The sequence below is a fragment of the Diospyros lotus genome, chromosome 11, assembly GCF_014633365.1.
Source record: "Diospyros lotus cultivar Yz01 chromosome 11, ASM1463336v1, whole genome shotgun sequence".
Classification (NCBI taxonomy): domain Eukaryota; kingdom Viridiplantae; phylum Streptophyta; class Magnoliopsida; order Ericales; family Ebenaceae; genus Diospyros; species Diospyros lotus.
The window spans coordinates 22,111,444-22,135,608 of record NC_068348.1 but is presented as its reverse complement, the minus strand read 5'-3'; the positions used below and the strand labels follow the sequence as shown (position 1 = coordinate 22,135,608).

The 24,165-nt window shown below is 35.7% G+C and overlaps 1 long non-coding RNA gene across 7 annotated transcripts in view; it reads left to right on the top strand.

The window, feature by feature from the left end:
* Nucleotides 1-24,165, top strand: part of LOC127813557 (uncharacterized) — a 60,230-nt gene that overhangs the window by 20,259 nt on the left and 15,806 nt on the right. The window contains exons 1-3 of one of the 7 annotated variants that reach the window (XR_008026122.1): nucleotides 6,944-7,180; nucleotides 10,430-10,605; nucleotides 10,690-11,284. The exons of 3 other annotated variants lie outside the window; for them this stretch is intronic. This is a non-coding gene — a long non-coding RNA (uncharacterized LOC127813557). Of the gene's footprint in view, nucleotides 1-6,943; nucleotides 7,181-10,429; nucleotides 10,606-10,689; nucleotides 11,285-24,165 lie in introns of those variants that run through there. 3 more of the 7 variants (XR_008026123.1, XR_008026126.1, XR_008026124.1) reach the window with 3 other exon arrangements.

Below are 24,165 nucleotides of genomic sequence, written 5' to 3'. Positions count from 1 at the left end.
GACCGCTGTGTTAGCGGGGTACCCATAGTGCATGCATGTCTTGAGCTTTGTTTTCGCTGTTCTTATTTTCGTGTATGCATGCTGGGGTGGTCTTTGTCTCGTGTTTCATTATTTTTCTCCTCCCGTAGGCGCTCCCGTTCGGGTAGTCCCGGCGGTTAGGCTATCCGGGCGGGGGTGCTTACATAATATTTCTTGAACAAGCATATGACTTGTCCTTTGAGATGTATAGCATGGTTCTTTTAACATATACTTCACGTAATAAGTTAGAATAACCCATGCAACTTGCCTGAATAAGAACATTGATTGGGTATTTGCTTCTATATTACCTTGCTCATCATTTGTTTCATCATATGCATTATCCGAATGATTCATTAATCTGTAAGTAAAGCATTAAACATTAGATGTATGAAAACTAGCGATGTTAACTACTCAACTCAATTTCACAAACATAAACTCATGTCTACATACAAATATTACCAACTCAATTAAGGAAGGCAATAACATTCCAACTACATTAAACAAGTCAAGTCTATAAAATTATCACCAAACCAAATTGCATTCAAACATAAAACAATTCTTTGCAACAAGTTAAACAAAATAATCCTAAACTTGGAAGCCAAATTAGTTCAAACATAACCCAAATTAGTTCAAACATATTAAAAAAAATCTTCACAATAGAGGTCGATGCTCCTCATCTCTCTGATAGAGGTAGTCCAACCAAGACATTCTGGCCTCATCATCTAGTTGATTGATGAAGACAATTCGATTTGCTGGCTTTGTAAAAAGAGTGCAAAAAAAATTCCACAACCTACTCCCAACCAGGATGTGGAGACTCTTCAATACAGTCATGCATTTTGGAATACTCTCTGCATCTGGTCCTGCAACTGAGTGTGAAGTATTTGTGCTCTTTGAATATAGTTGCATCAATTCTTCAATATTTGTTCTCAACATAACGGCAGTTGACATCTTTTCCTTTCTAACCCTTTTAGCACTCGGTGCTGTCTCTTGCTGCCAGCTTGGTTCTGGAAACAAATCGTCACCAGTTTTGACATCATTGGGAGTATTATCCCTAGCGAACGGCTCTCCATAATCATGTATTTCCTGAGTGTTGTCAATTGCATCATCCTCTTTATCAGTACTTGAAAGTTGGGTTGGAGCTTCGTATTGACATGGAGCTCGTGCTCTTTCCCCAGTTGCTGCAATATCAAAGAACAAGCCATCATAGCGAAACCATATGATGGACAGGTCTTTGTTCTTGAATTTTTGAAAATTTTTATTTTCCTGTAAACCCACAAATGCAAACTAATTGTCATTTATTGTATGAATTAGCATATAAGAGATAAAAAAAAATCATCAAATAGATGACAAATGGAAATACCTTTATTTTTTGTTCCCACCAATCGTGATCTGCCGCAATAGTCTTATTTCTTTCGTCCCACCCTAAACCTGACTCTCCTCGCATCATTTGCTTAAAAAGTGTCCATTCTATCTTCATAGAGTCCCAATGGTTTTTTAATTATTTGTTGTCATAACATTTTCCTATTACTTCATTAAAACTCTTGACCAAATTTTTTCATCCATCTTTATTTATAAATGATCCTGGCCTATTTCCCTTCTGAATCTTTTGTTCTACCAGCTCTATAAATTGTAGATGTACTTGGTCATCCCACTTGGCATAATATCGCCCCTTATTGGAAACATTGTTCATCCTTTTTTTTCCTTTATCAATCTATATCATAACCAATATACAATGTAGGAGACATAAAAAATCGAAGGTATTGGTAAACATATGCATAAACTAGAATATAGGCATAAACTTGAATATAGTATACCTAAATCCCTAACTAACATGGGAGCCACGTGTAGACACCGAAACGTTTAGCATTTGTTTCTCTCAAAAATTAAACATAAAAATTATAGCAAAAGTGGCCAAAAAGTAATCACAAAATTACAAATTTATATCACAAAACATAGTATTACAGAAATCACAAAATGCTATCAGAAACATATTATTTACAACAATTAAATTAATAACAACACAACACATTGCAAATAATATTACAGAAATATAAACATATAACAAAAATTATTTACAACAAGTAAATTAGCCCACTGCAAGTTGCAATCTTTATCTATCTCTAATGAAATACGAGACACATTATGGAAATTAAATTCAACAACCCTGGACCAGAACATGATTGGATGATTGCCTCAGTGAGGACATGCTTCATTGTTTGGTTATTCATATCATACAAAAGCAAAGAGAACAAAAAGCAACTAATCATTTTCTCTGTACATCAACCCACCAATGAATTTTCCCATCGAAGTCATAATAGAAATAGTTGAATTAGTCAATACTCACAAACAACTCAAGCTGTCACACGCAAAATATGGAGGATAGAAAATTGCACTAGATAAGATATAACTGTATCCACTTGATAGGCAATGGCTCCTACCATTTTTGACAACAGAACTTGGCAGAAGTTACATCCTATTTTCCAGTCATATAATTTTGCATTCCTTACTCTATTTCTTGGTGACAATCTGACTTTGACATATTCATTTCCATCACAATTCAAAAAACAGTTACCAAATACGAATCCACAATTCCCCGAAAAGGAAGACAAAATGTCAAACAACTGCCTACACTCTTGCAATTCTTGAAATATGTAATTATAACCGTAATGCAACAAGTAAATTAAACATATAATATTACAGAAATTAAACATATGAGAGAGATCAATAACACAATTTTTACAACACCACATTAATCACAACACAACACAAGTAAATTATCACAAGTTTATTATTGTTTGCAAATAATATTACAGAAATATAAACATATAACAAAAATTATTTACAAGTAAATTATCACAACACAACAGAACAGGCAAGCTACGTTGATATGCAAACAAGAAGATGCAAACAATGGGAGAAGGAGATATACCAATGAAGGGGGCGGATCTGAAAGAAGAAGTGGCAGGAGAATATGCAAACAATAGAAGAAGGGGACAGATAACAGCGTTGGACTGCTGGAAGCAAAGGCGGTGCACGACAACGAGGAGACTCACCAGTGACGACAACGGGGACGCCGGATCTGGAGAAGAAGCCTCTCTCTTGCGGCGGTAGATCTAAAGAAGAATGAGGCGAAAATAGCGAATTTGGAGAAGAAGAAGGCAGAAGTGGTGGATCTGGAGAAGAAGGAGGCAGCAGGTTCTTGCGCGACCCAAAATCGAAGGTTGCTTGCTGTGACGAATCTGCAAGAAGGATCGGTGATGGCGCAACCCAGATCTGGAACAACGCTGCTTTCAGCGGCCCAGCTGAACTACAGTGATGTTGATGGCGGTATGGAGGATGGGTGATCACCCTAAAATATACCGCAAGTGTACGGGTCGAACAAGTAATATAGTAGTAAGTAAGAATATCGTTCCCACGAGAAAAGATTTCAAGTACCAAATTTTTAAACTTTCTTTATTATTTAGATAATCAAAAATTCCAGATTTAATAAAGAATAGAAAAAAAATAATTAATTAATTAGACTAATAAAATAAAATTGATTTAGAAGGAAACTTGAATCAAGAAATCAATGGATTTTAATAACTAAGGCACATGTTTGAACCTAGCTATGCAATGCAAATAATAGATTTTTATGGGAATGAATTGGTAAATTGAGTATGTGACGGCAAAATCTCCTAATACATTCGTTATCCTATTTTTAGGCTATAACGAGTCTATTTTCATTTACTAACTTCCTATATTTCTATAAAAGTTTAATTAAATGAAAACGCATTAAAAATTGTGAAATTCCTATCTTATTGCTAAAAGCCGCACAAAGAAATCGAATTCTATTTCTAGTCGATTTTACTTTATGGTGTATGGTACCTACGATGCAATTCCTAAACTATCTCCTTTCGGTCTCAAGATTAGGCATCAAATCATGTAAATAGTGGCCAATTATTTACAAACATTAAATTCAATACCATATAACTTAACATAACCCAATTTATTCAATCACATAAAATTATAAAAAATGCATCATCATAGTTTCGGCCAATACATGGCCTTAGTTTAACATATTAATTCATGATAGAATTAATTAAAATTCAAAGCGACGTTAGGAGCATAAGAGAATTAAGTAAATAAGGAAGAAGAAGAAGAAATAAATCCCCTAACCCAGATCCGAAACATATCTGGGCGTTGAATCTGTGTTGCTTGCGTCCGCCTGCTTTTGCTGCGTGCGCCACGTCCTTCTGTTCCTGCCACCACTCCTTCAATCTCCCTTATTTCCTTCCTTTCGCCTTCACTGTGCGCTGCGCAGCTTCTCGAATTCTGCCGCCTCCCAAGTCTCTGCCAAAACCAACCCTTAATATTATATATATATATATATATATATAATATATATGTATGCCAGGCTCACGCACACCCTAAGACTCCACCTTCACACCACTTAATTTAATAAAATACTATATAACATATATGCCCCTAAGTCCAACTTCACGCCACTTCACACACACATATATAATATATATACGTAATATATATATAATATAATATTTAATATATTATTAATTATATTAATTTTAATTATTTATAATATTTATTTTTAATTTATATTGTAATATTAATTTATAGTATTAACTTTATAATATCTTTTTATTTTTTATTTTTTTTCAACCCAAACACAATAACATTCATGTAAAATAACAAAAAATACTAAAAATTAAATATATATAAAATAAGCTCAAAATACTAGACAATTATAGATAAAACACATATAAAATACTTAAAATACTATTTAATTATGACCAATAAATATGTGAATAAATTCTCACATTAATGGGCGATGGCTGCGGCGGCAATTATGGTAGAGCAAAGCTTGGGGAGAAAGTGATGGAAGAAAGAGATTTGGGAGAAGATGTAACCGTTATGAAGGTTACGCCTGTAAATATGAAAAATATATGAGGGCATTTTGGTATTTTAATTGATCAACTTAGCAGCGTTTTGGGGCAAAGCTGGGGGTACCAACTTTTAGAAAACGCTGGTATAATAACTTTTAAGCGAGGCAGCTTTTACGCTCAAAATCTTTGCCAAACACGTAACCTTCAGAAGTTGTATAACTTATCAACTGTAAAATGGCTTATAAGCGGTCAAATCGCTAAGCCAAACAGCCTCTTAGATACCCAAAAGGTGTGGTTTGGAAGTGCTTTATATTTGAGAATCGCTTATGTTTTGTTGATTTTTGCTTTATTTGGGTGACAATTTAAGTGGACTTTGAGGGAATGGGGTTGTAGGTACCCCTTTCAGCCTCCAATTGTGATCTCTTATGTAGTATCTCAAAAATTTGGAGACAAGTAAAAATAATTAATTTAGATGTTGTGGATATCTTAGAATATTTAGAAATTTTTGAGAAATATTTATTTATGATATTTTAAAGAAATAGGAAATTAAGGTGATTAATTAAATTAATTGAAAGTAGTTATGAAAATAATAAAATAAAATATAGTAATAACAATAATAATAATAGTAATAATAAGAAAGTAAATTAAATTAACTTAAATTAAATTAATGACTTAATATATATATATATATTTATATGTGTGTATGCATGGCGTGGCCTTGTCTTGGCCATGTCTTTTTATGGCTTTAATGCCATTGAGTTGTGTGCAAATGAGATAAGCTTGGGCAGTAAGGTGGGAAGAGCAGCGCGCGGGGAAGGAAAGAAAGAAGAAGAAGAAGAAAAGGAAGAGGAAGAAGAAGAAAGGAAAGAAGAAAGGGAGGAGAAGAAGGAAAGAAGGAGGAAGAAGCGCAGGGAGCAGCGGGCGCGGGGAGGAGGAGAAGAAAGGAAGAAGAAGAAGAAGAAAAGGAAGGAAAGAAAGATAAGAGAGGAAAGAAAAGGAAATAAGGAAAAATAAAAAAAATTTAGAATTTTTTGGCATAGGAAATAATCAGGTATGTGGGTAAAAATTTGTAGAAGCATGATATATGTAAATTATAAATTTTGCGCGATTAGAAATAATTAATTTACGTTCCGGTTGTGTTATTTGTTAGGAAATGATTTAATTCACATCGGGAGCACAAGAGAGGCTGAAATCAGCCATTTTCAGGCAAGCTCCTAACCCTCTTTTCGTGTTATTTAATTCCCTTGAAAGTCTTTGAGATTTCTTCTACTCTAAATCCTCCCTCACCGTGACTCGGTTCTACGCATAAATAATAATAATCCGCCTAGTAACTATTTTATGACTTTTATTTTATTAATGAGTTTATTGTTAATGGGATAAGCCAAGTAAGGATGTCATGGCGTCTTTTATTTCGACCGTCACGGAGCTTCGTATCGCTCCGCTTCCCTTGGGAATGATGCAGAACCCGTTGGGGTTAGGTTCTTAGAGAAATTGGTTATGGTTAGAATTAGGAAAATGTGTTAAAGAGTCTATTATGTATGTTAAGATGGTTTTCTATGAATAAGGAAGAATGAGAATGATGTCATGATGCTATGTGATTATGTACATGAAAAGTTATGGAGAAATGTTGTGTAATGTTAAGTTTAGAGAATCTAAAGTTAATAGGGTCAGTAAGTGTGTCTAAGGGTATGGATACAAAGTCACTGACTGTTGACCGTGGGTCGTGGCAGTTGATAGCTGGATGTATGGGCGCCAGTTATCGGTTGTTACGATAAGCGCTAGACGGCCAGAAGAGCTGGTACTCCAGATTCTGGCCTTGGTTTGTGCATTTCATGATGTGTGTGCTACAAGGGGCTGGGTTGCATTCACGTGGGGACATGCTTTGTGTGTGACGGGATGTGTGAACATTTGCATGACTCGGTTGGTCTAAGAGCCAATTTGGGTATCCTAGATGAGCATATGCATTTAGAGCATGTCGCATGTGTGAATTCTTAGCCGGCCTATAAGGGCTCAAATAAAGGTGAGCCCTTGGCCTTCACTTCGCTTCACTTCACATGCTCCGTCGATCATTTTCCCCAAATTCAATCGCTTTCTTTTCTTCATCCTTCCCGAATGTTCCACCATTGCCGATTCCCCTCAATTACGAGACTCTTCGACTCTCTTCGACTCGATCTGGTTTCCTTGCTGCTTTTGTCCCTGGATCAACCTCAACCGTTTTACGACTGAAATCATCTCTCACGCGTTAGGGGGTTTGCGAGACTGTGTTAAACCCTAGCTCGGAGGTACGTTTCGCGATCTCTCTCACTTTCTCGGTATTTTCTTTTGGCTATCAGTGTCTGGTTTTGGCTTTGGCTTTAGTAGTACTTGTATGTTCGGTCAGTCCTCTCCTTCGATTTGCACTATCAAATTTACCCTTTGACTGCAAGTTTATTAGAATTTGACAATTATTATTATTGCTTTCTCAAATAGGAGCCCCGTTGCTACAGAAACAAGATAATAAATGTTGAAATGCCCGCAAATGCTTCATCATCTAATCATGTTGTCATGATCCTAGGGTTTAATCTAGGATTAGATCGGAAATCGGAAGGATCCGCATAGGTTTAGAACCAAGAATTGCCTGGTTTGGGGGAGGAAATGAGAAGAATGAGGGGGAAAGTCAGAAGAAGAAGGGGGGTGAAACAGAAGAACAGAAGAGAGGGGAAAGAAGAACGAGAGGGAGAGACGGGAGAGGGGAAGGAGAATTAAGAGAGAGAGAGATAGAAATAAGATTTTCATTCATTCAACCTTTCCTTTCCTTCTCCTACCAACAACCTTTTATAGGCTTCATCTAACAAAAATAACAGTATCCATGTGCTGTAACAGCATTACGAAATATCTCCTAACAACTTGCTAAGTCTATTACTATAATGCCCTTCTATGGAATCTTCGGTCATGACACATGTGTAGGCTACCTGCAAACTTGATTTGTTGTAAGCTAATTTGTGGTTGGAGTTTCTGAACGAAGAAGTGCGTGTAAACCAAATGAATCTGCAAATAAAAATTAATTATGTTTCCCAAAAACATGTTCCCGAAGAGTTCTCTAAATCAACTTAATTTGAGAAACAATTGAAAATTGTTTCCTCTGAATAAAATGAAACAATTCTGCTTTTGAAAATTTTAAAACATTCAAACAAAAGATAAATGGGAAAAAAAATTTAAAATGATCATAAGGGCCCAACACTGGATCTAGGAGTACAATGCCAGAACTCCAAAAACAAGTTTTGAGGTACCGCTGGAGGGGGTCTTCAAATCTTAACACAAGAATGCCTTCATTTTATCTCAAGTGCAATTTTGTAAATAAGATGAATAAAGGAGAATTGAATTTGTAACTCAATGGAAGTGGGTATCAGTGCATCCTCAGTGAGTTTTGCCCCCCGACCTGCTATTTCATGGGGTAATACCCCACTTACCTGTCTTATGCACCTTACCCGATTAATTTTTTAAATGGATTTATTTTTCCAATTAATTTTTTTAAATGGATTTATTTTTTGGTCGGGTCGACCCACCCCACTCTATATTACCATCTCTAACCAACAGGCTAATGGCAAGTGTCTAATACATAGAAGACTGAACATAAGAGATAGCAGGGAGAACTTTTTTACTAATTTACTACTTTTTTAAAAAGAAATTTGCAAAATACCTTCATATGCAAAATAATTACCTGAATACCACTTTTCCAGACTTGGGAGAGAGGCCCATGTGTTATTAAATACAGAATCGCCTCTTACACAGGCGGTTCTATACAACAACCTAAAACTGCCCGTGTAAGAAGCAGTTCTATACAAGTATAATAGATCTGCCTATGTTAAAAGCAATTCTTGTGTTTTGTTTGTAAATGAATGAACTACATGACAATTATTATCATTTGCATAAAAATATACAAATTCCTCTCACGCATAAAGAACAAATGTGTTTGTGTGTCTATATATATATACATAAAAGATATATATAAACCTTCTTAAGCACAAGCAGAGAACCAAGTGTGTGTATTTGTGTATCTTCTGGAAATGATGATCTTCTTCTTCTATGAGCAAAAAATGTGGAAGAGAGAAAAAGAGCAGAGGCATGGCCGTTGTTCGCAGAATGATTTGTGGCAGTGGTTTGCAAGGCCTTCGATTGCCAGATCTGGTGATGATGAATCAGATCTGGCCTTTTCCTCTTCTTTTGTTTTGTGCATTATGCATTACAGCCTCAGGTGTTCGTTAATTAGTAGTTGCAACATGAAGAACGTAAACTCTTAACCTATTGATTATTTTAATAACAAACCTCTTTTCTGTTTAGTATTAGAATCACAAATTTGAATGCCAATGATTCATGTACATATATGTGCTTCACCTTCTAAAAACACAACCCACATTCATCTGTATGCAAACAAAACACAAGAACCATCTTTCTGAGAGGGGTTTCTATTATGCTTGTATAGACCTGCCTCTTCTGCAGGCAGTTTGTCTTTGCTGACCAGCCTTGTTGGCACTTCCAGCCTTCCACAAGTGGTGTCTGGTGTGTACGAAAAAATGGTATTACGACAATTATTTTGCTTAAGATGGTATTTTGCAATTTTTAAAAAAAGTGGTAAATTAGATGAATTCCTGGCTAGGATATAATATATAATATATGTATATAACACTAAATATAAGAGCTCCGTGGGGGCATCTGATTTGAAGCAAAAGGATTGGACTTCTTTAGGCTTTGGTCCAATTCTTGCACCAGCTGAATTAAACTCAATTAAAGCGTAGAAAGTTTGAAACTTTTTCAGTGGGCTTAACCCTAACCCAAACAAAATAGCAGTAATAATAAAATAAATAACTAGTTCTAGTTAGAAATCAATTAGTTTAAATATATTCAATTAAAAATTAAGTGAAGGTTTATTTTGGAACTCACGTTAATCAAAAGTTAGATTAATTATTAGATAGGCGCATGAATATTCGTATATCTGCACCGTATATGATAAATTGGGGAATTTGGGTTTCGCATAGAAATTTTGATTTTACTTATTTGTTAGTGTTATCTTGATTTTAGGTTCTTCTAATGTACCTAATTTGTTATTTTCTTTTTTTATTCTTTGGCTATTTTAATTTGCTACTCTAGAGTCAAAACCAAGGTGGCCGTCAATTTTTTCCTATTGGATTTTATTTCTTTCAAAACTGATAAAAGATATTTGAAATATTAAAGGAGAACACTATTTTCTTGAAAAGGTGAGATGTTGATGTTGTCAATATTTCCATTATGTTAACTACTCCTTTCTAAATGATTGAGATTAAATGCAAGTGATCTATTTTTGAGCTATAAATTCATCTAATTGTTTTGATTTATTCTCAAGAAATATTGTTGCAACTAATAGAGTCTGGGTTACTTCTTTCCAATTCGAAGCTCTAAACTATCTTCAATTCCTTCCTTCCAAGCTTAATTGAAAGGAAGAAACTAGTTGTTGCTGCTATTGTAAATCTTTAATCTCATGAACTGGTTTGCCCTTCATTTTTTCATTTCTCTAGGAAAAAAAGCTATTTGTTCTCAGGGTCTCCTCTGAAGCGGGAACTGTGTTTATAATGGAAGAGAATGAAGGGATTCTTAGATTTTTGAACAATAAAAGTGTCAAATGGAAAGAGTACGTTGCAGGTGTCATCTAAGAATTGGATCAACGATTTACCAGAGTGAAGTCACTAATCAGGTTCATGTGATGCCCATTTGATTTTGCGCAAATGTGTTTTATCTCATCTATCCTGAACATTATTCTGTTGACTTCTTTTTCCAGTGACCCTATTGAGACAGGTGCATCTCCTCAAATGTGTGGTATGAACAAGCCGTTTCTTTGATTGAAAGCATGCCTGCATGTGTTCAATCACGTTGGGCTAACCTTTTTCCAAAAGTAGAGGGGAAGCACTTCTGATGTCATCTAGACTTCCAGGTGAGTGTACTGAAGGACCAAAAGTGAGAACCTGGATAAGGAAAGACACAAGGACTTGAGAGCACCACTAACTAGGAGCCAGATTAATCCGGTTTCAGAGAGTGACTCAAGGCACCAATGTCTCTTGCAAAAGCAGTTGATGCCATGCAATATCATTCTGCTTCCGGGGACTAACCATTAACTTAGGGGGCTGCGCCGGCAGTAGCATGCATGCAGACAGGGTTGGCAAAGGTTCACCTTGCTGATGAAGAAATAATCCTCTACCGTGTGATATTCGGTTACAACCATTTCAGGAGGAGGAATTTGCTTAGCTGCTTTGAGCTTCTCATCTCTTGTCTATGCCAGCAGATAGGTGCAGTGGAGTTGGCAAATTTGTCCATGCAGAATGCACTAGACTAGCAATAGTTGGTGAGACGAGCAGAGACTCATGGCATGCTATAAAGGGCTGAGCCGGCTGACCGACCGAGTTTATGTGAATCCGTTGAGATGTAGGTTAAAGAGTAATTATTTGCTTAAATACTCACATAATAAATTCTCAATTGACATAATCAACGACAATTGATTGAAAGTTTAATATATTTTAAGATTTATATTAAACTCTTGATCAATTATTGTTGTGTAGCTACATCATATGCTAATTGAGAATTTAAATCTATCTACTAATGTTTTAGTAGTATTTAGTTGATCCAGAAGCTTATGCTAAGAATTAGTTGCCTTCTTGCATGTCCTTTTAAGAGCTTCTTCATGCTTTATTGTTGTTCCATGTGTAGACCTTGAAGTTTCTGCAATAGGTTTTGAATCATAACCTAAGCCTTTGACATAACTAATTTTTTTGAATCAATTATCAATTGTTAATTGTTTTTCACATTTTAAAACAATTTTAAACTATATTTTTTTTCATTTTATCTTTTAAATAGAAGAATGTATATATTTGATAAATAAATTATTTTTAAAAAATAAAATTACTATTAATGAGATAAAAATATTCTTACATAATTGGTTTTTACATTCATTGTTGATCATATCTTTCCTTCAGTGTTGTGGTTGTGTTTATAAAATTCAATTCTATTAGGTTCCACACTATTATTTATTTTCTTGGCCTATTATATTTGCATATATTAATATATAAATAAAATATAATATTCATATATAATTATAAAATAAAAAATAACACATTAAAATGCTTTACAGAGATGATTGTACGTCAACTTTGATGGATTGATTTTGTTGATCTCAAAGTGTTTTTATAATATAAAAAAAAATCTTGTACTATTATTATCAAGAGATATAAATATGTTATATTAAATTAATATAATAATATTAAATAAATTTTAAATTTAATTATTCAACTTAAAACTTTTGCATAGCAAATTACACATATAAAATAATTGCATATAACAAAATAAATATAAGTATATTTATAAAAATATGATGGTATATAAATTAATTGTACTTAATTTATACTTTATATTCAAGATTTATCCACATTTCATATAGACGTTGACAATTTAGAATCTCTATTCGAGACAGCTTGTGAGTTATCGAGCTGAGTTTTACTGAATCTAAAATCAACTTATTTACTATTCGAATTTTGTAATTAAGTTCAAACTTGATTCCCTTAATTTAATAAGTAAATTTGAACAGATTTTTAATGCGTCAAACACCGAGCCATGAGCGATTCAGCTCATTTACATCAACTAACATAAAAATAATATTTAGATAAGATTGAATCGTCATGTGTTAATAAAAATAGAGTCGCCTCTCACACAAGCGGTTCTATACAAGGACCAAAAACTGCGTGTAAGAGGCAGTTCTATACAAGCAAGCATAATACATCTGTCTATGTTAAAAGCAATTCTTGTGTTTTGTTTGTAAATGTGTCAACTACATGACAATTATTATCATTTGCATAAAAATATACAAATTCCTCTCACGCATGCATAAAGAACCAATGCATTTGTGTTTATATATATATATATATATATATATAAACCTTCTTAAGCACAAGCAGAGAACCAAGTGTGCGTGTGTTCATGCAAATCAATCAGTTTCTTGTAAAAAATCATTACATGAAAACTCTGTTTTAAAATAAAAAAAGGAATTAAATTGTAGGAAAATTACAAATTTAATGGTTGTTATTTGATAAATTAAAGTACAAAAACTATTTTGTCACAAAATATAAAGTTGAGGACCAATATTGTTATTTACCCATTTTATATAGAAATATAGTTTGTCAAAATTTTTATTAAAAAATATTTATTTATTTTTTCTAAATTAATGAAAAATCATTGGTGGACACAAAATGATACTAAACTTTATTATTTAGGAAATATTTTTAACATGCCATAAAATTTCTAGCCATAAAAGAGACACTCGGATGCAAATTTAATAAATAAATATGTAAAACTCATTTATTTAATTAAATGCAATTTAGGATGTAATTGTAATTAAGGAATTGTCCTAATGAATTTAAGATGAAATGTGAGGTTTAAATGTATAATTTTTTAATTTTTTATATAATTATATATATGTCTCTTTATATCAATGCGTGCTTAGGCACGCAATGGTCTGCAACTCCACGCCTCTGCATCTTCAAAAACCATGCCTTGCAACTTCACATCATACTTGCAAGATTTGGAGAGCTCTCTACGCAATGAGGGATGGCTAGATCAGTTGAGGGTGAAGGGTTACCTATAAATAGATGAGAGCTTGAGAGATTTGAGCAGAGCAAGCAACAGAGAGTTGCAGAGAGAGAGAGCAGCTGCGAGCTCCAATGGCTGGGCAACGAGCTCAAGCGGGCGAAGGGCGGCCAGCAACGTCGCGGTGGTGGAAGCAAGCTACGCGGTGACCGAAGGGCTCGGTGAAGTCCCGAGAAGCGGCCAGGAGCAGCGAAGCTGCGGCCATGGCAGCCATGGCCGCGAGTTCCAGCAAGTCGACGCGACGCAGAGAGGCTAGCCACGAGTGGAGAAGGCTATGTGGGCGGCGACTGCGGGGTTCGGCAGGGCTGAGGCGGCTGGCGGAGGGCTGAGTGGTGGTCGGTGGAGGGCCGAGCGGCGGCGACCGTATGGCTGGTGCGCTGGTTCGCATTGCAGAGGAAGCATGAGAGGAAGAAAAAAGAAGAAGAAGAAGGAAGGAAGGAAGGAAGGAAGGAAGGAAGGAGAAGAAGAAAAGAAGAAAAAGAAAAGAAAAGAAAGGAAGAAAGAAAAGAAAAGAAGAAGAAAAGGAAAAAATAGGAGTTCTGTTCAATGGAGAAGGAGAAGGAGAAGGAGAAAGAAAAAGAAAAAGAAAAGAAAAAAAAATGGGGAAAAAATGTTGAAAAATTATAGAAAATCCTAGAAAAATAGGAAATAGATATTTATTAATATTTCTGAGATTTTGGGAATGAAAATTGTTCAGGCACGCCTTTGAGGATATGACACGCATACCGAGAAAGTCTGAGGGGCTAAATCAAGGTGAGTAAAATTTCTTAAAAAATTTCATAAATTCAAGAATATTATTTTATGAATTTTCGTAGTGAAATATTTGATAAAATATTTTAGAAATATTTAATTTGAATTTATTAAGAAAAAATAGGAAGAAATAGAGAGAAAAATAAAGAAAATACAAGAAATTATGAAAAATAGGTTTTAATACTTATTTAAATAATTTTGGTGATTAGGATGCTTTGAGACTTAAGTCAAAGTGACTTGTGCGAATTCTGAGGTTGGCATGCAAATCGAGACGATGCACGACGCGAATATCGAGGTAAATGGTACTTCCCAACTGGATTTAGTTTTATAAAAAATGGTTGGTTTTAGATAATTTATGTTTTAAACCCCGATCCTCGGGAATGCTTTCATCACATTGACATGCTTTGATATGTATCTATCACATAGACTGTATACATGACATGCTATGAAATGTATATGTATACGTTGATATCATTGATCACGCTCATTGTGGCCGTAAAGAGTACGAACTGGCACAACTACTTTACCAAGGGTGCACCCATACACCCCGGCTTCGAAAGAAATGGTTGCAAAAATGGTGAGTAGCATAAAGGGTGCAGTTGACCCTTGCGATGAGTAAGATATTGTATTCATACACGAAATATGTTTTCTGTAACCTTACTTAGATGATTCATCATCTAACTTGGGCTTTGTTTCTAGAATATTCAAACGTTCCAGATGAAAATTGTAACAGATACGAGGACGAATGAGGCATGAAATGACACTTAGCAGAGTGCATGAGAAATGAAATGTATGTTATATAGCCCATGTATTTAAGTTCTGCTAGTTTGAAATCTGAATGTTTTGAGGAATGGTGATGTAAGATATGATTAATGTTAATATATCAGGTTCGATCTCTGCTTCCGCATTTAATGTGTATAATGATTCTCTTTTGAGAAAAATGAATGAGAATTCTGGGACGGATTCAAAGAATGATGTGGTTTAAAATTAGTTTGAAAGAGAAAAATTTTATTGTCCCAAAATTGTCCCAAGTTATAACGCGCCCGAGAAAACGGGGTGTTACATCGTCGCCTCGCTGACCGTCGCTGCATCCAGCGACAGTAGGCGAGGCGACGAGGCGCGGCGGTCGACGATCGCACGGAGAAGATAGAGAGGAGGGAGGCGAGGGCTCTGCGCGCAGATCTGCCATAGGAGAAGGGAGAAAGGAGCTGGGCTATGCAGTGGAGGGTGTTTTGGTCTTTTCAACCTTATTCTGTAAGCCTCTCTATAAAGTTGTCTGGCCCTGTAGTATAAATCTAAAACCCTAACTTTAGAGGTCACCAATTCAAACCCCAAGGTATCTCGTTGTGCCTCATGAATTTTGTCCTTTTAACCAAATTTAGTGGCATTTGATAGTTTTCGTTGAAAGAGGATAAGTTTAATTGCTTTCTCGAAAGATGAGTCCATTGTTATCCAAAAAAAAAATTGAAAATAAAAGTTTGAAAGACCTCAAACACTTCGTCTTCTAAAAATTCGTCCCTGTGAGCAATCCCTAAGTTCATGTGTTGTGGAGGCTTCCGATAAACTTGATTTCATATAAGCCAACTTCGAGTTGGAAGGTTGAAAGGAAGAATTGCCTTGATGAAGAATTGAAGGCCCATTTGTGTAGTTGTTGACCCTATTGTTGATAAAATGACTTTGATCAAGAAGCTTCCAAAATTGCTTTTTTGAATGACCAAGAAGCCAGCCAGGGCAAGGATATAAAAATTGTAAGGGATGGCAAGGAGAAATTTTTACTAGCTAGATGGCAAGGATCTACAAGTGCAAGAGCCAACAATTAAAGTTGTATTAAGTAGGATGATAACATCTTAATTAGTTGAAATTTATTTTTGAGTAGGTGACCCAAAATGCGTTGACACACAATTAACATCGAGTTCTAACCCTTACTTTACATTGGCTTAGGGAAAAGAAGTCACGGCGACAGTAACACATCAGCAACAATCCACCTTATGCCTCCCGACATAGTTGGGTGGTAAAGAGATGTTGTTGTTATGCTGGAAGCCATCAACGTGCATTTGATTTTTAAGGGAGGATATTTATTTTCTTCTAAGGGAGGATCTTGATGGTGATATCAATGGATCCAATCTCAAACCCTGATCAACTAGGTACCTGCAATTTATTTGGTAACAACACTAAGGGGCCAAGGTTGTTATCCCTAAACTAGTCAGGTGCAAGTCTGGAATTGGGTCATTAAAAAAAAAAAAATTTCACCTTATAATAATTAAATGCAAGAATCCACGTAAGTATCCACTACGTTGGGCGCAAGTAAAGTTAGCCGGCCCATAAGGGCTCAAATAAAAGTGAGCGATGAGCCCTTGGCCTTCACATCACATCACATGCTTGCTGCTTCGGTTCCTGGATCAACCTCAACCATTTTACACCTGAAATCATCTCTCACGTGTTGGGGGGCTTGCTAGACTCTGATAAACCTTAGCTCTGAGGTACGTTTCGCAATCTCTCTATCTTTTTCTCGGTATTTTTTTTTGTTTGATTATGTTTTATTACCCGACGCGAACAAAATGAGAGACAAGAAAAAACGCAAGAATGACCTTTGTGAGACTTGTATGGAACCGCCTCTTGTGTAGGCGATAATATGCAATACAAAGGCAGTTAGAGCCGGTCCTGGCCCAGGGTTACAGCTCGGGGCCCACGGCTGAAGGGGGCACAAAGCTTTTTTTTTTTTAGAGCAGCTACATTCCTTACCTTCTAATTTTTTAATATTTCCCCTTCCCCCACTCACTCTCTCTTACAGACTTTATCATGGGCTACCTTCTAATTTTTTAATATTTCCCCTCCCCTACTCAACTCTTCCTCAGCCCATTGTTCCCCCCCCCCATCTCTCTCTCTCTCTCTCACACACACACACACATTACTCTCTCTTTCTCTTGCTTATTTTTCTCTCCCTCTTTCTTTTTCTCACGTACACCCCCTATCTATCTCATTAATTAAACACATCTAATTAATTTTTCATTAATTAAACAAATCTAATTAACTCTCATCTCTTTATCTTATTAATTAAACACATTAAATTAATTAAATATTTAAATTATAAAATTAAATAATAATATATTTATAATACATATTCTCTATTAGTAATATTAAATTTTTGTAACTTAATAAATTAAATTATTTGATCAATCTTCATTTGAAACAATATTTTACTCTATTATCTTAGAACAAACAAATTACATATTTGAAAAAAAGTTTTAATGAGACCTCAAAATATTATTCTTTATCTTTTGTAAATTCTTATAATTTTAATAAAATTAATTAATTGATAATTTTTATTTTTTTATTTAATTTGTATAAAGAGACACTTGAGAGAAAATTTACCCTAGGCCTTAAAAAATCCAAGACCGACTCTGGAGGCAGTTTGCCTTTGCTACCTAGCCCTGTTGGCCCTCCACAAGTGGCGGCTTATGTGTATGAAAAAAAGAGTATTACGACAATTATTTTGCTTAAGATGGTATTTTGCAATTATATCAAAAAGTAGATAAATTCCTGGCGGATAATGCTATTCAGCCAAAAGCAGTGCCTGAAGAAGTGCCACCCCATAACGAAATTACAATTTCGCCCATAGTCTAATTGACAGAAATACCCATATTTTGTAAATTAAAATAATTACAAAATAGAATATGTAAAAATATGTATGTATGTAACCGCCGCTACCAACGTTGCCGACTACCACTGTTGGCCGAAGCTTCCTACAATTAGAGCCTACCATCACAAACACCAAGTCAAGAGACATAACATACAAAAAAATAGGACATATTTAACGGTTAGATTTTAGTAGATCTGATTTTTAATTTTTGGTCAAATTTAAAAATACACTGACAGCCACCACCGACCACCATAATTGGTGGTTTTCGGCGATCAGAGGTGACCACCTGATAGCCAAGGGCCCATCAACCAAGATACCCAAAAATCAGCAAGATCCAACGGCCCAATCTCCCTAGATCTAACATTAAAGTCTCGGCCAAAGCTAAAAAACGCATAGATGTGCTAATGATTAAAATGTCTAAAAGACTTACCTCCCTCCTTGTAGATCTAAGCCAATGGAGACGTGAGAGGACCTCAGAGTGAAAGAGACTGAGAGAGGGCCGGAGATGAAGTCGCATGGTCGGAAGACGACGATCCTTCTTCGATCCGAGAAGAAGGCTCGCACTACGACCGGTTTGTCTTTAAGCCATGGGGAAGGTCGAACTAGAGAGAACAAGAGGGAGTAAGTGAGAGAGAAGATAGTGAGAAGAGTGAGATATTTTGCAATGGATATGGTCGAACAAGAGAGAACACAAAGAGAGAAAGTAAGAGAGAAGGGAGAAGAAAGTGAGAGATTGAGCATCGGAGGGAGAGAATGACTGGAATTAGAACAGGGGTATTTGTGTCAATTGGACTATAGGTGAAATTGTAATTTTGTTTTGGGATGGCACTTCTTCGGGCACTGCTTCTGGCCGAATAGCTTTACCTAATTTTTAACCCCCTTATATCCTAAAATTCTCTCTTTTATTAAATTTTTATTCCCTCAATTTACGTCCTAAAAGGCAAGCAACTTTCCCTTATTAATTTATCCTCATTTCGTTTGAAAGCTACAAAACCTAGTGATCAGAAGCAGTTGATTTGACGGACAAGAAATGGCTCAAGCTCATTGACCCGCCTCTAGGCGTTTCATTTCTACTTCTTTTCGCCGACTCCGATCTTTCTTTTGCTGCATCTTTCTCTACCATCGATGCTCGTAAGTTGCTATTGTAACGACCCGATCGAGTGATAGGAAGATTCGGAACAACTTATCCTAATGGGCTTACACGAACTTCCCAGGGGGTCACCCATCCTTGGATTGCCCCAGGTCAAGCACGCTTAACTTGGGAGTTCTTTGCCAACATTCAGCCCAAAAGATATCCAGCTGGTGTTGTTTCCTTTCTTACACTATCCTCGATATATACTAACTTCTTTGGGCTCTCGGGGTATTACATTCTCCCCCCCTTAAGCACATGACGTCCTCGTCATGCGACCTTACAACTGGTCCCAGACCTTCTCCCCTTGGGGGCTGCCATCCTAGAAGCCTGCCAGAAGCCGCTCCTTGTACAGACCCTCAAGCCTCGGCGCCACTCCCCGCCCTCATCGGACCGCCTTCGCCAAGGGTCGGCTCTGATACCACCTGTAACATCCCGCATCGAGCGATAGGAAGGACCGGAACAACTTACCTTGATAGGCCTACACGAACTTCCCAGGAGGGTCACCCATCCCTGGATTACCCCAGGTCAAGCACGCTTAACTTGGGAGTTCTTTGCCAACATTCAACCCAAAAGGTATCCAGCTGGTGTTGTTTCCTTTCTTACACTATCCTCGATATATTCTAACTTTTCTGGGCTCTCGGGGTATTACATTCTCCCCCCTTGAGCACATGACGTCCTCATCATGCGACCTTACAACCGGTCCCAGATCTCCTCTCATGCATGGCCGATGTGGGATTCGCCTAAGGTGCCTACACGCACCCCCCATAGGGGCCTCACACCCCCTCGGGACTCAGCCTCCTCGCTGAGGTTTGCCCCACCACCGTGCTCAGAGGCTCGGGGGTCGGCTCTAATACCACTTGTAACGACCCGATCGAGTGATAGGAAGATTCGGAACAACTTATCCTAATGGGCCTACACAAACTTCCCAGGGGGTCACCCATCCTTGGATTGCCCCAGGTCAAGCACGCTTAACTTGGGAGTTCTTTGCCAACATTCAACCCAAAAGGTATCCAACTGGTGTTGTTTCCTTTCTTACACTATCCTCAATATATACTAACTTCTTTGAGCTCTCGGGGTATTACAGCTATTTTCATTTAATGTTCAGAATTACAACGTTTTCTTATTTTGTTTCCTTTTTGTCCTATTTTCCTAGAGTCAAATATTAAACGTCTCGAATGAACTGTTTATGCAAAGGGGATTTTCAAGATTAAGATTTAAAGGCTGTTTGGCTTAGAGTTTTTTTCAATAGCTTTTAAGTGATTTAGCGTTTAACTTAAAAGTTAGATAGTATTTAAGTTGGTAATGTGTTTGGATAGATGTGTTTTTAATTTATCAATTATTATTTATATGTTTGGTTTGTAAAAGCTGATAAGCTGTCAGAACTTGACAAAAAGACTAAAATAGACATGATAATGAATAATATAATTAAAAACATTGAAATACTATTTTTGATCAAATAAATTATAAATTAATTTCTAATTAATAGAATACTTACAATTACAAGTTAATAAATTATATGTAATTGTCAAAAAAATATTAATACAATACTTTAGGTTTATAAATTTAGGTTTAGTGCATAAAAATATTAAATATATATATTGATACATTATAAAAATTATTTATTTTTATATTTTATCAATACATTTAAAACATTAATATTTAAATAAATTATTTCTAAAATGTGAGATTTGTTTCATCTATAAATTTGATATATATTACAAAATTATAAAATTAGATAAGACTATTTAATTGATAATTAAATAAACTTAATATTTACAAATTTTAAATGTAGATAAGACACAATATTTGAATTGAATTGAATTGAAATTTTTCCATACTTTATGTAAAATACTTACAATTATAAATTGATAAATTATACATAATTATTAAAAAAATATTAATAAAATACTTATAATTACAAGTTGATAAATTATAAATAATTATTAAAAATTCATATTAATACAATACTTTGTGTTTATAAATTTAGGTTTAGTGCATAATAATATTAAATATATATGTTGATACATTATAAAAAATTATTTATTTTTACATTTTATCAATACATTTAAAGCATTAATATTTAAATAAGTTATTTCTAAAATTTGGGATTTTTTTCATCCATAAATTTGATATATATTACAAAATTATAAAATTAGATAAGACTATTTAATTGATAATTAAATAAACTTAATAATTACAAAATCTAAATGTAGATAAGATACAATATTTGAATTGAAATTCAATTTTTCCATACAAATACAAAAAGTATTAGTAGAACAAACTTAAAAAATTACATACAATTATTGTAATTGTACAATATCTAGAGCTATAGCATCCCACAATGCCATCCAATAATTATCACTATGGTCCACTTCCTCGTTAAATTGATTGTCAGATGGGGAGACGGATTGTGCACTAGGAATATAATTTTGATTTTCTGCTGTTATGAATGTATTATCTTGTACCATCTTCTTCCTAATATAGCTATGGATAGCCATTGTACCTAAAACTATGTCTCATTGGGTATCAAAACTGTATGTAGGCATATCTCCAAAAATCCTAAATCTAAACTTCCACACTCCAAAAGTGCGCTCAACAAGCATTCTGCAAGAAGAATGTAAGTAATTAAATGACTCTTTATGTTCTCTTGGTGCACGTAAACGCGATGTTCTTGCACGTCGAAAATCTTCAAGATGGTATCTTATATTCTCACCCTTGTATGACCCTATGTATCCAGTCATATGAGCGTACCCTGCATCAATTAGATAATATTTCCCTCCCATTGGGTGGGGAAAATTCAAGTCTGACCTACGAATTGCTTCATCGAATATCCTTGCATCATGAGCGGATCCCTCCCACCCGGCCCATGCGAATGTAAAACACATATTGAAGTCCACAATTGCAATGATATTTTGGGTCGGATATCCTTTGCGTCCTATATAGGGCATCTCTTGACCTCGTGGCAGCCTAGCCTTTACATGAGTACCATCAATAGCTCCAATACAATCCTGCAATATAATGTCATATGTTTGAATTTAAATCATAATTAAGTTAAGAATAATCACATATTATTAGAAGGTGTTAATAGATACCTTAAAGAATGGTAAATACTTAGGATTAGTTGGCTTGTGGTATCCTATTCCAGCATTGTAGTTAGGATGGGGTTTAATAATATTAGCAACTAACCTATTAACAGCAATCAAAACCCTGTGAAATTGTCGACTAATTGTCTCACCAGAATGATTGAACATTTCTTGTATCAGTCGATTCCCAGCCCTATGCGCACATATCATAAAAAATATTCCTATTGATTCTGGCATAGACATCCCTCGCGTGGGAGTGAAACCATATTTGTTAGTTAAATCACGACAAAAATCCAAGAAAATTGATTTCGTCATGCGAAAATCTTGATAACATCGAGTTTCGTTACCACGTAATATGTAATATCCCAAAAAAAAATAATAATAAAAGTATAAATTAAATTTATCTAAATTAGTTTAAATTAATTAAATTTTGTGGCAGGTAAAGTGGCCAAAACTTGATATTTCTTTTGTCTCTCATGGAAGCTTCTGGAAGTATGGAGAAGTAGAGGAGAGAGAGAGCTCAGGGGCGAGAGAGAGAGCTCGGCTGAGAGGGAGAGAGGCGTGCGTAGTGGCAGCCATGGAAGCCGCAAGTTCGAGCTTTCAGCAAGCTCGTGCGGCCAAGGCCGCAAGCTTGGGTGAAGAAGGGACAGTCAGCGAGCAGGGAAGCCATGGACGATGCGGAGCAGCCATCGATGGCGGCTGGAGCGCCGGTTCATGGTGGCGCGAGGTGGCAGCTAGGAGCTTCAGCGGCGGCTATGGCGATTGCAGCAGTTGCAGCGCACGCGGTGAGCGTGGAGGCAGCCGCGGAGGCGGCTGGGCATGGCCGCGAGGGGGCTGTGCGCAGGGTGAAGGCGCAGGGAAGAAGAAGAGCAGAGAAGAAGAAGAAGAAGAAAGGCGCAGGGGGTGATGAAAATTGTGAAAATTCAAGAGGAATTGTGAGGAAAATACAGGTAAATTGAAATTTAAATATTTTTGTATGTGAGGTTGTGTGTGTATGGGTGCAGTATGTAGATATATATATATATATATAGATATAAATATGGTTATTCTCTGTAAAGCAGCTCTCAGGTAGGCCTCTATGAGGAATTTTATTGTTATTTTTCAAGGGGTGCTCGTTGTGAGTGTTTTAAGTGTGGGTGTTGATTTATATACATATATATATATATAGTAATGTATTCATGTAGGTGCAGGTGAGTGTGAGCAGCGAGCAAGGGGTGCTGCTTTGTAACGTGCTGGGGTGATTGTAGGATGTAGGCATAGTTTTTCTATATAAATATATATGTATATATCCATTGAGGGACTTTACTGTGTGCGCGTTTGAGTTTGGATAGTGAGTTGTAAAAATTGGCCTTTGAGCGTGTTTACTGGGTGTGCATATCACCATGCGTAAGTTTATATGTATATATATATATATATGTTCAGGTGCACAGTGAATGTTGAATATGTGTGTGAGGAAGATTAAGTGACCTTTGGCCGTGAGTTGCTGTGTACGTGAGTGTGTGTTCACTGGAGGAGGTTTAAGATAAATAATGGGTGTCTTCTGGGTGTGATCTCTTGGAAGAAATTAGATTGGTACATATATATATATATAATTATATATATATATGTTTACAGGTATATTGCAAATGGACAACTTTTATATATATAATTATATATATATATGTTTATAGGTATATTGCAAATGGACAACTTTTATATATATATATATATATATGATGCTTATTGGTGTTCCTTAATAGTATATAATTAATTATTTACTCAAGTTTAGAATTCCAGTTAATTACGAGCATCAGGTACGTGGGTAAAAATTAATAGAGCGTGATATGTTTAAATTATAAATTTTACGCGATTAGAAATAATTAATTTAAGTCCCGGTTGTGTTATTTGTCAGGAAATGATTTAATTCGCATCGGGAGCACAAGAGAGGCTGAAAGCAGCTGTTTTCAGGCAAGCTCCTCACCCTCTCCTCGTGTTCTTTAATTCCCGTGTAAGACCCCGTGATTTCCTGTATTTTATCAC